The sequence below is a fragment of the Macaca nemestrina genome, unplaced genomic scaffold, assembly GCF_043159975.1.
Source record: "Macaca nemestrina isolate mMacNem1 unplaced genomic scaffold, mMacNem.hap1 Scaffold_114, whole genome shotgun sequence".
Lineage (NCBI taxonomy): Eukaryota > Metazoa > Chordata > Mammalia > Primates > Cercopithecidae > Macaca > Macaca nemestrina.
Window position 1 is genome coordinate 154308 of NW_027257597.1, and position 16622 is coordinate 170929.

Consider the following 16622-nt stretch of genomic DNA (forward strand, 5'->3'; position numbering starts at 1 on the left):
CAAAACCATGAAGGCCTTTCATACACAAACACGCACACATACACACACACACATCTTGGATGTTACCCTTTAAATTAAGCTGACTTTTACACAATTGTTCTCCTTTAAATGAAACTCTTTTCATCTTATTACCATATTTCAGCTAGGACAAAATTCTGCTAAACTAACAATGATCACACAAATTATATGATTTCTGAGGACTCTAAATGTAAGCAGAAATTAACACCAGCTGGTTGTTAAATGTTAACTTTATTCTTCAGACGCAATTCGCAAGACAGAATCCAAAACCAGTTTCTTACCTTGTGATGGATCTCAGGCTGTAGACTGCTCTCTACCATCCCAGAAGCAGGGAAAAAACAAACAAAAACGAATTTGCCTGTTGGAAGTGAGCTCAAACTCCGTAAAGGAGTCACCTGCCTTCCATCATCACGGAGGTACGAAAACTTGTCTTCTCATTGGACGCAAGTAAAACTCCAAAAACCGAGGAGTTGTACAGCAAAATAAACTTTAGATCTTGGCCAAATTTTTGGAGATCAGGGATTCTCTGGAGGGGGTGCTCTCAGACCTCAGCAAATTGTTCTATTGGTTTGAGCCATAAAGTTAGCTCACGCTGGTACCAAGCAATGATAGGAAATTTGTCAAAGGTCGGGGCATCTCTACTCAGAATCCCCCCGTGGTTACCAAAAGGAGAACTCAGAAAATCTGAAACAGGTCTCAGTTAATTTAGACAGTTTATTTTGCCAAGGTTGGGGACACACTCATGACAAAGCCCCAGAAACTCCTGACAACATGTGTCCACCAAGGTGGTCAGGGCACAGCCTGGTTTAAACATTTTAGGGAGACATGAGACACCAATCAATGTACATTAAGAAGTACACAGGTTCAGTCTGGAAAAGCTGAACAACTTTAAGCAAAGGCAGGAAGATCGGAAGCAGGGAGGGAGCTTCAAGGTCATGGAAAAGTGATACACAAGTAATTACATTATTTTGAGTTTCTGGTTAGCTTCTCCAAAGGAGGCAATCAGATATGCATCTATTTCAGTGACCAGAGGGGTCACTTTGAATAGATTGGGAGGCGGGTTGGCCCTAAGCAATTTCCAGCCTGAGTTTTCCTTACTGATTTTGGGGGACCAAGATATTTTCCTTTCACGACACAGAGTAAGCACATGTTTGAAAAGAACCACAAAAGTCACCCTGGGAAGGGAGAGTCTGTCCAATACAGCGTTTGGGGAACTGGATATCCCTAGGAAAATGACAACATAGGATCTTTATTGTGCGAAATTCCCAATAATTCATTCAACATGAAAGAAACACCCATACCCAGAACTTGAAAAAGTCACTCTCTAAGAAGAAAAGGTACAGTGTGCAGATACCAGGGCCAACTTGGATCTATGCTCACGGTTTGCCAAGAGGAAAACAAAAAAATAAAGAGGACAGAAAAAAATACAACCAACCAACAACCCAAACTCACTGACAACAGACTGATATGCTAGTGAATTTCTTTTACTTCATCTGTCACCAACGTTAACGGAAAACCAGAACACTACACACACCTGAAACTGCATCTGACTACATGGCTTATGGGCAAGAAAGAACGAAAACAATGAATGAAAAGAAAGAAACATACAAAGGATGATAAGAAGTGTCTGGAGAAAAACACAGGTGATGAGGCATTTTTTGGAAAAGGTGTAAGTAACTAACGTTACTAACTAGCAAAAAACACCAGAAAAGAGAAATTAATTACCAAACCCAAACTTATAAACCAGAGGCTTTTCTGCAAAGAACACATAAAACTGAAAACAAGTATGCTTGTTAACACCTGGTTAACATCACTAATCACGGCAAAAATGAAAATCAGAGCAAGACTCAGATACCGCGTCCCTCTCGGTGGAATGAGTATTACAAAGACCTTCACATATCTTAAAAGAAGGGAAACCATAAATGCTGCTGTAAATTTCTAGAGAGGAGAGTTGTCTTATCCACAACTGTTGACAAGGTAAATTAGTATGTGTGCTACAGAGGCCACTTGGAGGTTCCTCAGAAAACTAAAAACACACCTACCATTTCATTGAGCTGTGCTGCTATTGGAAACATGAAATCAGTACAGGAAAGACATATCCGCCTTCCCATGCTGACTATGGCACCAGTCACAATAGCCAAGATAAGGTATCAACCTACCTGTCCACCCGCAGAGGATGAGATCCAGAAACTGCAGTATCCAGTCACAACCAGATACTCTTCAGCCAGACATGGGTACTGATATCAGGTCATCTGTGGCAACATGATGTAACCTGGAGGACATTATGGTAAATGAAACACACTAGGCAGAGAAAGACAAACTTTGCATCACCTCAATCATGAGGAATCTAGGAAACTATCTCACACAAATCTACGAAGCACCATAGTGCTTGCCAGGGTTGGAACTGAAGGCTGGGCATAGGTGGGCATAGGAAACGGGCACAAAGACACATTGCATAAGAGGAATGAAACTTGCCGTTCTATTCCTCAGCAGGATAACTAGGGAAAACTTTACCAAAGGGTAGTTTTCAAGACAACCAGAAAGGAAGGTTCTCGCTCTCCTCAAAGACATGAAAACTCTACAAGGCAAAAAACAATGCTAAATACCCTGATTTCATCACTATGTGATGTATACATGGACCCAAATGTCCCACTCTACCATCTAGTTGTACATCTTAAGGCTAATTTTGTTTTTGAAAGCAACGTAGAGCAACAATGCTAAAATTACCATGGGACCACAAGAGGCCCATAAACTCCAAAGCCAGGCTGGGAGATCCAAACTACATTGGATGGAACGCACTCTCCGATTTCAAATTTCATGGAAGAGCTACAGATCCACTTCCGCCTACACAGAATAGGGAACCCTGAAGTAACCTGACATACCTACAACCATTTGACCTTTGAAACACCAAAGGTCAGATGGACAAAAGGCTCACTATGCAATGAAGGGCACTGGGGTAGGTAGCTAGCCACATGCACATGGAACAACACTGGAGGCTTAACTCTCATCAGATGCAAAAACTAATCAAAAGTGAATGAAAGATTTCAGTAGAAGACCTCAAACTATAAAAGTCCTACAAGAAACCCTAAGACATACCTTTCTTAATACGGGCTTTGAAAAGCATTTAGATAAAAAGCAACAGCAAGAAAAGCCACAATGGACAATTGGGCATAAGAAACTGAAACACTGCCAGACAGCAAAATAAATCACAAGCATGGTAAATACACAGTCTACAGGATGGGAGAAAATATTCCCAAATATTTCTCCCAAATAATGCTTCTGACCAAGATCTAATAAGCCAAACTTTAACATGACCTTAAAAAAAACAAGAGATAGAAAAACAAACCATTCAAACAATGAGTAGAGAACATGAACACACAGTTGTCAAAAGAAGATGTACAAGCGACAAACAAGAAAAAAACCTCAACATCACTCATCATGAGAGAAATGCAACTCACACACACACTGAGATACCATCTCATGTCGATCAGGATGACCATTTGTCCTAAGTCCAAGCATTAACATGCTGGCAAGGCAGAGGAGGAAAGCAAACACTGCTACACTCCTGGTAGGAATAAAAACTAGTTCTCACACTATGAGAAGTTGTTTGGCAACTCCTCAAAGAACTCAGAACCGCCATCCAAATGAGCAATTGCATAAATGGGTATCTACACACAGAAAAATAAATCATAAATCCTTCTTTCAAAATGACACAGGCATGGGTATGTTCCTGGAAGTGCTATTCACATGGAAATATAAAATAAAATCGACCTATGTTCCCCTTAAGTTGATTCAATGTTTTAAAAGTGTTGTACAGGCCGGGCGCGGTGGCTCAAGCCTGTAATCCCAGCACTTTGGGAGGCCGAGATGGGCGGATCACGAGGTCAGGAGATCGAGACCATCCTGGCTAACACGGTGAAACCCCGTCTCTACTAAAAAATACAAAAAAGTAGCCAGGTGAGGTGGCGGGCGCCTGTAGTCCCAGCTACTCGGGAGGCTGAGGCAGGAGAATGGCGTAAACCTGGGAGGTGGAGCTTGCAGTGAGCTGAGATCCGGCCACTGCACCCCAGCCTGGGCGGCAGAGCAAGACTCCGTCTCAAAAAAAAAAAAAAAAAAAAAAAGTGTTGTACATAAATGCCACAACATCTTACGCAGTCAAAAAAAAAAAAAAAAAAAAAATTCATGCCCTTGGCAGCAACAAGGATGGAGCTGCAGGCAACTATGCTAAGCAAACTAAGGCAAGAACAGAAAATCAGATTCCACATGGTCTCATGGGGAAAGTATGTATGGACAACACAATGACTTTGTGATCCCTTTTTTTTTCTCTCTGATGGGACACAGAAATTCCTGCTGACAAAAGCAAATATAAACCTGTGAGACAAACACTTTAGAGCTTCTGCATGGGGGAGAAAACAACGAACCCAAAGAGAAAGCATCTTACCTTGGCGGAAAGGATGATTGGGGTGAAATTAAGGAAAATCATAATTTTGGAAGGGGTTGTTATTGAACATATTCAAGCACTATAGCTACTAAGTGGGGAAAAGTTTAAAAAAATACACAAGCTAAAAATATGCAAAGGACCTGCACAACCTCTTCTGCACAGGACATGAAACTGATTCACAGGTGAAACTAAAGGTTCTCCACATAACTAGTCACTCCAAACATGTAAGTCAGAATCACACTCTGATATCAGATACCATTAAACTCCACTGAGAATGAACATTACCAGAAAAAAGCAATAAAAACTTTGGAAGGTAAAAGCAAGTGTAGGCTTACAGAAAGGGAAACTCTTATACACTATTCATGCCAATGTAAATTAGTGAATATACTGTGAAAAAATGTTGGGATGTTCCTTACACTGTGTATATGCATTTAAAGCAAAGGAAACCAGTACCTTAAGGAGTTATCTGACTTCCCATGTTTCATGGAGCACTATTCACAATATAGAAGATATGGAATCAACCTACCTGTCCATCCACAGATGAAGGGATGAAGAAACTGCAGTATATCTGCACAACGCAATACTCTTCATCCATAACAAAGTAACGTAATTTTCATTTGGAGCCATATGGATGAACCTGGAAAATATGTTACATAAAATAAGCCAGGCATAGAAAGATAAAGACAGATTCATCTCATTTATATAAAATCCAAAAAACTTTGCCTTCAATAAGTAGGAAGTATACAGTAGTGGGTTTCCAAGCAGAAGGGAAGGTGAGGATGAAAGGAATGGTTATGGAAACAAAGTTGCAGTTAGTTGGGAAAATACATTCTTGTTTGTGCTCTATACCACAGCTTGGTGTTTCTGGTTAACAAAATACTAATACTGTATTTTTCAAAAAACCTGGAAGGAAGCAATTTCAATGTTCTCACAAAAGAACAATAATACCTGTATGAGGTAACAGATATGCCAAGTACCCTGATTTGATTACTAAATTACTAAAACTACACACGCATCAAAATGTCCCAGAGAAAATACAGTCCCAGCATACTCTCTTAATTATATACTTTACTATGCACAGAAATGTAATGTGAATACACAATGCTAATGTTCACATGGAAACACAAACGGCCCTGAATGTCTAAGGAATCCTGACAAATAGAAACTAAGTTGGAGGACTCACAACCCCTGATATGCGACTGTGCTCCAGCCTGGGTAAGAGAATGAGACTCTGTCTCAAAAAGATTGCTAAAAATTTTGAGGGAATCATAGAAGTGATAACTACAGGGACTCTGTCACTCAGGCTGGAGTGCAGTGGCATGATCATGACTCACTGCAGTCTTGACCTCCCCAGCACAAGTGATCCTCCCACCTCTTCCTTCTGAATAGCTGGAACTACAGGGCACACACCACCACGCCTGGCTAATTTTTTGAATGTTTTTTGTAGAGATAAAGTTTTGCCATGTTGCCTAGGCTGGTCTCAAATTCTTTGGCTCAAATGAGCTGCCCATCTCGGCCTCTCAAAGTGCTTGAACTACAGGCATGAGTCATCATGCGTGGCAATAAAAAAAAAAAAAAGCATGGCTAAATCAAAGTGAAAAGTTTTTGCAAAAGAAAGGAAACAATGAACCCAAAGAGAAAGGTTGGGACAAGGTTTTGATGAATCACATATTGGCTAAGGGATTGTTATGGAGAATATGCCATATATTAACAATACTAGGTAGCAAGAAAAAAAACAAATGATCCACCCAAAACTGAGCAGAGACCCTGAACAGACATTTCTGCAAAGAGAACATTAAACCACACACGCAAGCTCCCTTCCCCAGGTCAGGTGGCCATGCGTGGAGGGAGAGAATTAGGCAGGCACTTGCTCGGAGTGGAGAAAAGTGACCCCTATGTCCTGACAGCAGGGACAGAGATTTAAAAATTCAGCAGACCAAGCACACTGGCTCACGCCCATAATCCCAGCACTTTGGGAAGCTGAGGCAGGAGGATTGCTTTGAGCTCAGGAGTTCGAGATGAGCCTGGGCAACATGGCAAAACTCCGTCTCTACCAAAAATATTTTTAAAAAAATAGCTGGACATGGTGGCACATGCCCAGCTACTCTGGAGGCTGTGGCTGGAGAATCCCCTGAGCCCAGAAAATGGGGTTTGCAGTGAGCTGAGATCTGCACTGCACTCCAGCCTGGGCAACAGGGCCAGACCCCATCTCCAAAACAAAAAAACACAAACAATTTAAAAATCACCAAACTCTGCAGGTTAAGTTGGATCCTTTCCTTCCATCTAAGGCTTGGATGCAAGACAGCCAAACTGGGGCCTGACCCGGGCCGGGCTTCCCCTTCCTCCCACAGCCAGAGCCTTCCTCTCTCTCCATCTACATGGGGAGTCTCTCTCAGAAACAGCCCTAAAGCCTCCTACACTTTCCAACCTCAAAAGCCCTTAAGGAATGAGTACTACTGTAAAATCAATACTAAGATGGCAAGAGAGAAAAAAGAAAAGGAGTGGGAACCTAGCAGGAATACACACAACATTCCAGAAAATGAAATCTTCTGTACTTACCATGAAGGAAAAATGCCCCCAAAGAAGCTGGGCTGTGGAGAAATCACATCGAAGTTGTCCTCAGCAGTCAGCACCAGGGACAGGAGGCGTTCTTCTTCCCCAGGATGCAGCCTCAAGTTGTCCCAAAGGGGCCATGGCACCTGGTAGCTCCTGAGAACACACGAGCTCTTCTGGTTTAACATAGGCAAGTCAATAAATGTAACACATCACATAAACAGAATTAAAAGCAAAATCACATGGTTATCTTGGTAGACACACAAAAGGCATCTGACAAAATCCAGCCTCCCTTTATGATAAAAACCCTCAGCAAAATATGCATAGAAGGGGCATGCCTTATGGTAATAAAAGCCATCTATGGCAAACCCACAGCCAACATTAATATTAAACAGGGAAAAATTGAAAGCATTTCCTCTGAGAACTGGAACAAGACAAGGATGCCCACTCTCACCACTTCTATTAAACACAGCACTGACAGTCTTAACCAGAGCAATCAAACAAGTAAAAGAAATAAAGACAAATAAAGGGCATCCAGATTGGTAAAGAGGAAGTCAAACTGTTGCTGTTTGCTGATGATATGATCGTATACCTGGAAAACCCTAAACACTCCTCCAAAAAGCTCCTAAAATGATAATTTCAGCAAATTTTCAGGATACAAAATTAATGTACCCAAATAAGTAGGTCTGCTATACACCAACAACATGTACACCAACAACATGCAAGCTGAGAATCAGATCAAGAATTCAACCCTTTTTACAACAGCTGCAAATAAAGAAATAAAACACTCAGGAATATAACTAACCAGAAGGTAAAAAAGCTGTACAAGGAAAACTAAAAAACACTGCTGAAAGAAATCACAGATGACACAAACAAATGGAAACACACCTCATGCTCATGCTCACGGATGGGTAAAATCAATATTGTAAAAATGACCATAATGCCAAAAGCAATTTACAAATTCAAAGCAATTCCCATCAAAATGTCACCATCATTCTTCACAAAACTAGAAAGGATAATTCAAAAATTCATATGGATGCAATAAAGAGCCTGCATAGTCAAAGCAAGACTAAGCAGAAAGAACAAATCTGGAGGCATTACGTTACCTAACTTCAACTCTATACCACAAGGCCATAGTCAGCGAACAGCATGGTACTGGTATAAAAATAGGCATGTAAACCAATAGAACAGAATAGAGAACCCAGAAATAAATCCAAATACTTACAGCCAACTGGTCTTTGACAAAGCACACAAAAACAAAGTGGGGAAAGGACACCCTATTCAACATATGCTGGGATAATTGGCAAGGTACTGCCAAAATATGAAACTGGATCCTTATCTCTTACCTTATACAAAAATCAACTTAAACCTGAGACCTAAAACCATAAAAATTCTAGAAGATAACATTGGAAAAACCCTTCTAGGCATTAGCTTAGGCAAAGATTTCATGACCAAGAACCCAAAAGCAAGTGCGACAACAACAAAATGAAGATAAAAAGGTGAGAATTAAACCAAAAAGTTTCTGCACAGCAGAAGAAACAATTAGCAGAGTAAACAGACAACCCATGGAATGGGAGAAAATCTTCACAATCTATACATCTGACAAGGGACTAATATCCAGAATCCACAACTCAGACAAATTCGCGGGGTGGGGGGGGGGGCGGGGGTGGGAACCAAGGCATTCAAATAATGGTCTAAGGACAACTCTCAAAGAAGATATAAAAAATGGCCAACAAACATATGAAAAAATGCTCAACATCACTAATGATCAGGGAAATGTTGAAACCACAATGCTGGGCTGGGCGTGGTGGCTTATGCCTGAAATCCCACCACTTTGGGTGGCCAAGGTGGGTAGATCATGAGGTCAAGAGATCCAGACCATCTTGGTCAAAGTGGTGAAAACCCATCTCCACTAAAAGTACAAAAAATAGTTGGGTGCAGTGGTGGGCACCTGTAGTTTCAGCTACTTGGAAGGCTGAGGCAGGAGAATCACTTGCACCCGGGGGGCGGAAGTTGCAGTGAGCCAAGATCATGCACTGCACTCCAGCCTGGTGACAGAAGGAGACTCCGTCTCAAAAGCAAAAACAAAAATAAAAAAAAAACAAAAAACAACGCAATGCCACCTTATTCCTGCAAGAATGTCCATAATCAAAACATCAAAAAATAATAAACACTGGTGGGCATGTGGTGAAAAGGGAACACTTTTACACTGCTGGTGGGAATGTAAACTACTAAAACCACTATGGTAAACAGTGTAGAGCTTTTTTAAAGAACTAAGAGTAGAACTAACATTTAATCCAGCAATTCCATTACTGGGTATCTACCCAGAGGAAAATAAATCATTATATCAAAAAGATACTTGGATATGCACGGTTACAGCAGCACAATTCACAATTGCAAAAATATATAATCAGTCCAAATGTCCATCAATGAGTAGATTAAGTAATTGCGGTATATATAAATATATATTTAGCCATAAAAAGGAACAAAAATAATGGCATTCACAGCAACCTGGATGGGGTCAGAGACTATTATTCTAAGTGAAGTTATGTAAGAATGGAAAACCAAACATTGTACACTCTCGCTCATTAGTGGGAACTAAGTTATGAGGATGCAAAGGCATTAGAATACTACAATGGACCCTGGGGACTTGGGAGAGGAAAAGAAGAGAGGGGGTGAAGGATAAAACACTACAAATTGGATACAGTGTATACTGCACAGGTATTGGGTGCATCAAAATGTCACCAATCACCTCTAAAGAACTTACTCATACTATCAAATACCACCTGTTCCCCCAAAACCTACGGAAATAAAATAAAGAATAATTTTTTGTGTATGCATACTGCGTATTTTTTAACTTTTTTCACAGAGTCACTGGGATATAATTTATATATTATTTAACTCACTCATTTAAAGTATGAAGTTCATTTTTTTTAGCATATTAAGTGGGTGGATAATCAATCACCACAATACAATTTTACAACATTTTTATGCTCCTTAAAAGAAACTTTGCACTCATTGGCAATCTTTCCTTATTTTACCCACTCTTTAAACCCCTCCCACCAGTCCTAGGCAACCAACCATCTACTTCCTAACTAAGGATTTGCCTATTCTGGAAGGATTTGCCTATTCTGGACATTTCATGTAAGTGCAACCATAATAATATATAGTTACGTGACTCACTACTTTCACTTATCATGTTTTCAATGTTCATCCGTTTTGGAGCATGTATTAATAGCTTTTTATTTTTAATTGCCAAATATTATATTTTATGGACAAGCCACATTTTATTAATCTACTCCTCAATTGATGGATATTTCTGTTGTTTCCTGCTTTATGTTGCTATAAATACTTACATGCTACTTTTCTGTAGGCATTTGTTTTCATTTCTTCTTGGTGCATACATAGGAGTGAATTTACTAATTCACGTGGTAATGCTGCATTTAACCCTTTGAAGAACTGTTCTATTTTTCTGCATGTGACTTGCCAATTAACCTGGCATCATATGATGAATGAGGTGTCCTTTCCCCACTTTATGTTTTGTTTGCTTTATCGAAGATCAAGTAGTCTGATGCCTTCAGGTTTGTTCTTTTTGCTCAAGATTGCTTCGGTTTTTCAGTGTCTTTTGTGGTTTTTAAGACTAGTTTTTAAGACATATTTTAAGACTAATTTTTCTATTTCTGTGAAGAATGGCACTGGAATTTGATAGTAGTTGCATTTAATCTGTAGATTGCTTTGGGTAGCATTGAAATTTTGACAATATTAATTTTTGCAATTCATATAGGATGTTTTTCTATTTATGCCACTTTCAATTTCTTTCATGAATGTGCTACAATTTTCAGTATACACGTCTTTCATAACCTTCATTAAAATTACTCCCTAGTCTTTCATTTACTTATCTATTTCTTTTGATACTATTATAAGTAGATTGTATTAATTGATTTTTCATATAATAGTTTTTCATTAGTGCATAGAAACAAGAATACTCTTTGTATAGTTAATTTTGTAACTCTCAACTTTATTGAATGTGTTTTCAGCTTTAATGGGTTTTTTTTTTTTTTTTTTTTGGTGGAGTCTATCATTTTCTCTATGTTAAGATTACACTTTCAGAAAACAGACTCGCCCCTTCCTTTTCTATTTGGATGTCTTTCCTTTCTTTGCCTTGTATAGGTACTCTGTTTGGTCGATTACACATAATGTTTTTAACATTTGTAATTTGACATCAAATCCATCTGCTGTAATACAACGATTGCTACTTTTCAACTTGAAAACCTGGACATTTATCACTACTCTCCCTTTCTCTTGGTCTAGTTCTTATATTTAAAAAAAAAATCAATGTAATCCAGAATAACTATTTTTCTTTAAAACAATTTCAAAAGCATTAAAACATTTTAATCTAACAAGTTTTAAATTTTCTATGTCAATGATTTTAAACTGTGATCTCTCAAAACAAATCCAATACCTTTAGTAAAAAAATTATGTTAATTCCTACACTATCACTGGGTCTAGCCAAGAGTTGACCAAAGGTGATATTAATAGATATGCTTGTTTATTACCTTGTTCTCACAGTTCTAATGTAAGTCTTGAAAATCTAGTAAAAATTTGGAAAGATTATAGTTGCACAAACTCCCTTTCATGAATCACAGTTAATCCAGAATATCATTTCTAAGTTATCATAAAGCCAACAAGTAAATATAGTGTTTAAAAAGAATAATTCTAATTTTAACAAGTATATTCTATAAATGAAACATGTAATTGATAATATTTACTGAATATCACATAATTATATTTATTTACACAGGAATCAAAAGCATATCTATTATGTAACATTTAAATGACTAAAAATACTTGAGATAGCATTGCTACATAAATGCTATATAAATGCTGACAAAAATAAAAATGTCCTTCCTTACATTTGCTTAAATATATTGTGACACATGATAAGTATTTTAAAAATATATCACCAATGGTTGGGTCAAGTGGGCAAAAACGATTCTAAGTATTTAATTGTGGAAAAAAAATTAGTACAGGGGATAGTATTCATGTGATAGAAGGATTTTAAATGGAACCCAGAGATTAGCAGCAGCAGGAAGTTTTAATTACGCACCAAGTGCAGAGTCTAGGATACAAAACAGAACTGTAGATAAAAGTCTGACTCTTTCCAGCATAACTAGGAGACATGGCTAAGCTGTCTGGAGGCCTTACATAGAAATCGGCCCCAAACCAGGTAAACGAAACAATTTTCCAATATCAAAGAATGAATTATGACATTACAACACTTCTAAAATTTAATCTCTGACTTAAATTAGACCAAATGGATAAATTTTGAAGATATTTTTATTTTACCAATGATTTTGACACCGTCTTTATTTCCCAAATACTACTGGAGTTACAAGAAATAAAAGGCATTAGTGCTTCTGTTTTTGTGACAAAATATTTAAGAGCTTTCATTTTCTTTTAAGCCAAGCCATTAGAGCTCCTTCATATATACATCACATACATAACACTTCTCGACAGGAGAAGATCTAGCAGTCGTTAAGTTTTTCTTTCCCATTTTATGAACCCTAACACAACTTCCACAGACCATCTATGAAATGACTACACTTTCTGACTTGTCCTGTATTTCCCTCTTTCATAATTAGTCATTCTACTTTAGAACAAGAATTTACCATACAAGATCCTCTCTCACGTAACATTTCTTTCCTTCATAACTTTCTTAGCATAAATACATCTTCACATCCACAACTTTCTTTAGATCTCTCTCCCCTACTAATTTCTGATGCCCACCCAAACCAAAAAGGTCAGATAATGCAAGGCAAAACAGAGGAGAGCCTTAGATTTTGAGAGGGACCTGCCTGCTTAAAGTTCTTTTTAAAAACAGAGGTTTCTCCTAAAATGGGATTTGTGGCACCTTCTGTTTTTCCTTAAAGAGTCCCAGGCTGTCAGAAATTACCTTAGATACTCTCATGTGGGCATCAAGACAGACTAGGGAAATCATTCAGACAACTGAGCAGAAACAAAAAACTACTATCCCCACTGTAAAGATGGATAAACTGAGGCACCATGCAGTTTAAAAATTCATGTTCACATACAATTACAGGGTCCACAGCTCATTCTCTTACCATCCTGTAATTTTGCAGACTCTATGCCCAGTCACTGATATACCTGTATGGTAGCTCATGGCCCACTTAGAGCCTAGAACCTGGGTCTCATTCCTGCTCTACAGCTATATAATTTAACAATTTTCCTCTGAATTTGTTGGATTCTAACCCGGGATATCTCAAATTTTATTAATATTACTGAATCTTAAAAGGGGGCTGTGATGTGTTTAGTCTTTAGAAATATTAAACCTATAAACAAAGGACTATATGAGGTTAATCAGTGTTCAAATTTCTATACGCTTTAAAATATGAATGCAACGTACTGAGAAACACACCTACGAAACTGCACTCAATCAACTTTGGACAAAAGTTTAGATATTGTTTCTTCAATATAAGCTACCTAATGGTATTTATACATATTCTTGCATATATCAACAGTATCTTACATGCTCATAACCTTAAAAATAACTCAAAAGTGTCCAAATCATAGGCCTTACACATTCCTGCGAGCTTGAAAAATGATACAATATAGATTGTCTTTAAAGCAATCAAGAAAATACATAAACTTCTGAAGGAATCAGTAAAAAAATAAATAAATATATAAAGTTCACACCAAAGGTAGTAATACTAGGAATAAAAGAAGGGTCAACACTGCAGCTACTTAAGAGGCAAAAGTTAAAAAAGTCTTGTTTTTGGTTGTGAATATTTGCCTTAAAATATTATACATGGCCGGGCGGGTGGATCACCTGAGGTCAGGTGTTCTAGACCAGCCTGGTGAACATGGTGAAACCCTGTCTCTACTAAAAATACAAAAATTAGTCAGGCATGACAACAGGTGCCTCTAATCCCAGCTACTCGGGGGACCAAGGCAGGATACCGCTTGAACCCAGGAGGTGGGGGTTGCAGTGAGCCGAGATTGCGCCATCCTACTCCAGCCTGGGGGACAAGAGTGAGACTTTGCCTCAAAAGCAACAATAACAACAACCAACACTACACAGGATTCTCCCACATTCCTTTTTCTCTTGCAAAGAGGTGGGGATGAATCAGGTTTGCTCATGCAGCTGACAATACTCTTGAAAATGGTGGCAGAGAGCTGGGCATGGCACCTCACACCTGTAATCCCAGCACTTTGGGAGACTAAGCCAGGTGGATCACCTGAGGTGGGGAGTTCAAGACCCACCTGACCAACATGGGGAAACCTGTTCTCTACTAAAAATACAAAATTAGCCAGGCATGGTGGCGCATGCCTATAATCCCAGCTACATGGAAGGCTGAGGCAGAAGAATCTCTTCAACTCAGGAGGCGGAGTTTGCAGTGAGCCAAGATTGCCCCATTGCACTCCAGCCTGGGCAACAAGAGTGAAACTCCATCAAAAAAAAAGAAGAAGAAGAAGAAAAGGAAAGAAAGGAAAGGAAAGGAAAGGAAAGGAAAGGGAAAAGGAAAGAAAAGGAAGGAAAAGAAAAGGAAAAAAAAGAAAAGAAAATGGTAGCAGAGAAATAAAATAAAGTGAAAACAGTTCGCTTAATAATCTAATAAATTAGGACTTACTAGTCCTGTGACTCTTGCAAAGCTCCAGACAACTATGTGAGAGAGATGAAATGGCTCTTTGCTACCAATATTTTATGTGATGCTTCGTTTTTTGAAACCTTGAATACCTACTTACAATACATTAGCCCATTTATGCCAGAGGTTCCAATTTTTTGAATTTTTGCATGAGTGAAAAATCAGACCTTGTTGATTACCTTGAGCAGTAGGATATAAGTAACTTCCTCATGCTTACCATTCCAATGATGGAACACTAGGCGTAAGTGGGTCAACACAATCATGAAAGCATAGGTATACAAATAACTAATTATACAACAGATTTTTTTCCTAATCTCTAAAACACAGTAAGGGACCAGTTATTTTAAAAATACAACACAGTGACAACTAGTTTCTTTTTAACTCAGTTTTGGTTTGTCGTTTGTTATGGCCATTGCTGGGCATAAAGAAAACAGAGAAGAAGAAACAAGAATAGAAACACGAAATAGAAGCAGCAGCAAAAGAAAATGAAGAGGAACAAGATGAAAAGAAGAAAATACAGGCTAGAAGAAAAAAAGAACAGGTGTGGGAATCAGAAGGCCTATTACAAAACCTTTTATTCCCTCTCCAATTCATGAAAATGTCCAAGACCATCACAACAACAAAGAAGCAAAAAAGATACACAAATAGTCACCCCCTAAATTTTGTTAAGAATGAGATAATGCTGCCACTCGCCTAGCTCAGTCACCAGCAGGAGGAGGGCACTCTCCAGAGATTGCAGGAGGAGGAGGAGGACTCCTCCTTTCCCTAGGTGCACCTCCACCACTGCCACCAAGGCCAGCGGTACAGCACCCCCAGGTTCCTCCCCACCCCAGGTCAGGCTGGGCCCTGCAGCACTCCTATTCCCCCTTCCCGGCTCCCAGACTTGCTGCTGCTACCACCACTAGCACCGATGCCAATACAACCACTGTCACCCTCAATGCAGCAGCCCACCCTACAAGGTTCCTAATACTTTGCCCCCGCAGGCATCCTCCTACCACTCCAGTCGAGTTGCAGTCTCCGTCCCTGCCACCAATCACGCTTGAGGTGAGCTGCAGAGCCACGCTATATGAAAGGCTCCAGTGTAGCACAGGTGACTTCTCCTCCTCCTCCAGCCTGGCTTGGAGCAGCTGGGCAGGCAAAGCCAGAAAAGCCTAGAATGGGACGCAGGGAGTGGTGGTGTTAGTGCCTCACCTTGTCATGCTGGCAACTGGATGGCAGGTACCAGTTTCAGTGAAGGCACTCACACCCATCCTCCAAAGTCCAGCCTATCCTTCTAGCAAAAGCTGGCCAGGAACTGGGGCCTGGGACGGGTGTGAGTGCCTTTGCTGAAACCGGCCCCTGACCAGGTGCAGCTGGACAGAAATTGCTGGACCCACCAGGCTGCGCTCCTTGCGAAGCAGGAGTGGGAGAAACTCAGACCCAACCAGCCTTCCCCACCCAAGTTCTGGTTCCCGTTCCTGACACCTCTACCTACAGTGCCCTGTCCTCACAGTTCCCCGTGATACCTACTAATCCCTACCCGGTAATCCCAGGTGGTCTCTGCAACACAGAGCCTGGGGCACGGGCTAGGGAACCACAATAGGTGTGGATGCCCTACCCTGCTCAAGATTGCAGGAACAGGAGGAGATCACCTTCCAGAGTTCAGAGTCCAGCAAAAGGAGAATGCTCACCGAAAAGAAGAACGAGGCCACTGCTGACACTGTCACTGCCACCTCCACAGCCCACCAACACCGCTGGCAGTGTAACTTCTGATAGCATCCCTAACCTGCTCCCTGCTGCTGGCAGTGAAGCCCCCAGATAACACACCCAACACACCCCGTGCCAGCTGCAGGCAATGTAACCCCGATATACCCCCAAAACAGCCCCTCATAGGCAGCGTAGCACCTGATAGTGCCCACAATCTGACCCAGCCATGGGTGTTGCTGCATAGATAGTGCCCCAATACC

At 40.0% G+C, this 16622-nt stretch overlaps 1 long non-coding RNA gene across 1 annotated transcript; it reads right to left on the reverse strand.

Moving 5' to 3' along the window:
- Nucleotides 1-4991: 4991 nt before the first annotated feature.
- On the reverse strand, nt 4992-15822 carry LOC139361240 (uncharacterized). Its single transcript, XR_011618798.1, has 3 exons — nt 15672-15822; nt 7019-7168; nt 4992-5096 (listed from the first exon to the last, which is right to left on the reverse strand). It is a non-coding gene; the product is annotated as an uncharacterized lncRNA (long non-coding RNA).
- Between the last annotated feature and the right edge of the window lie 800 nt (nt 15823-16622).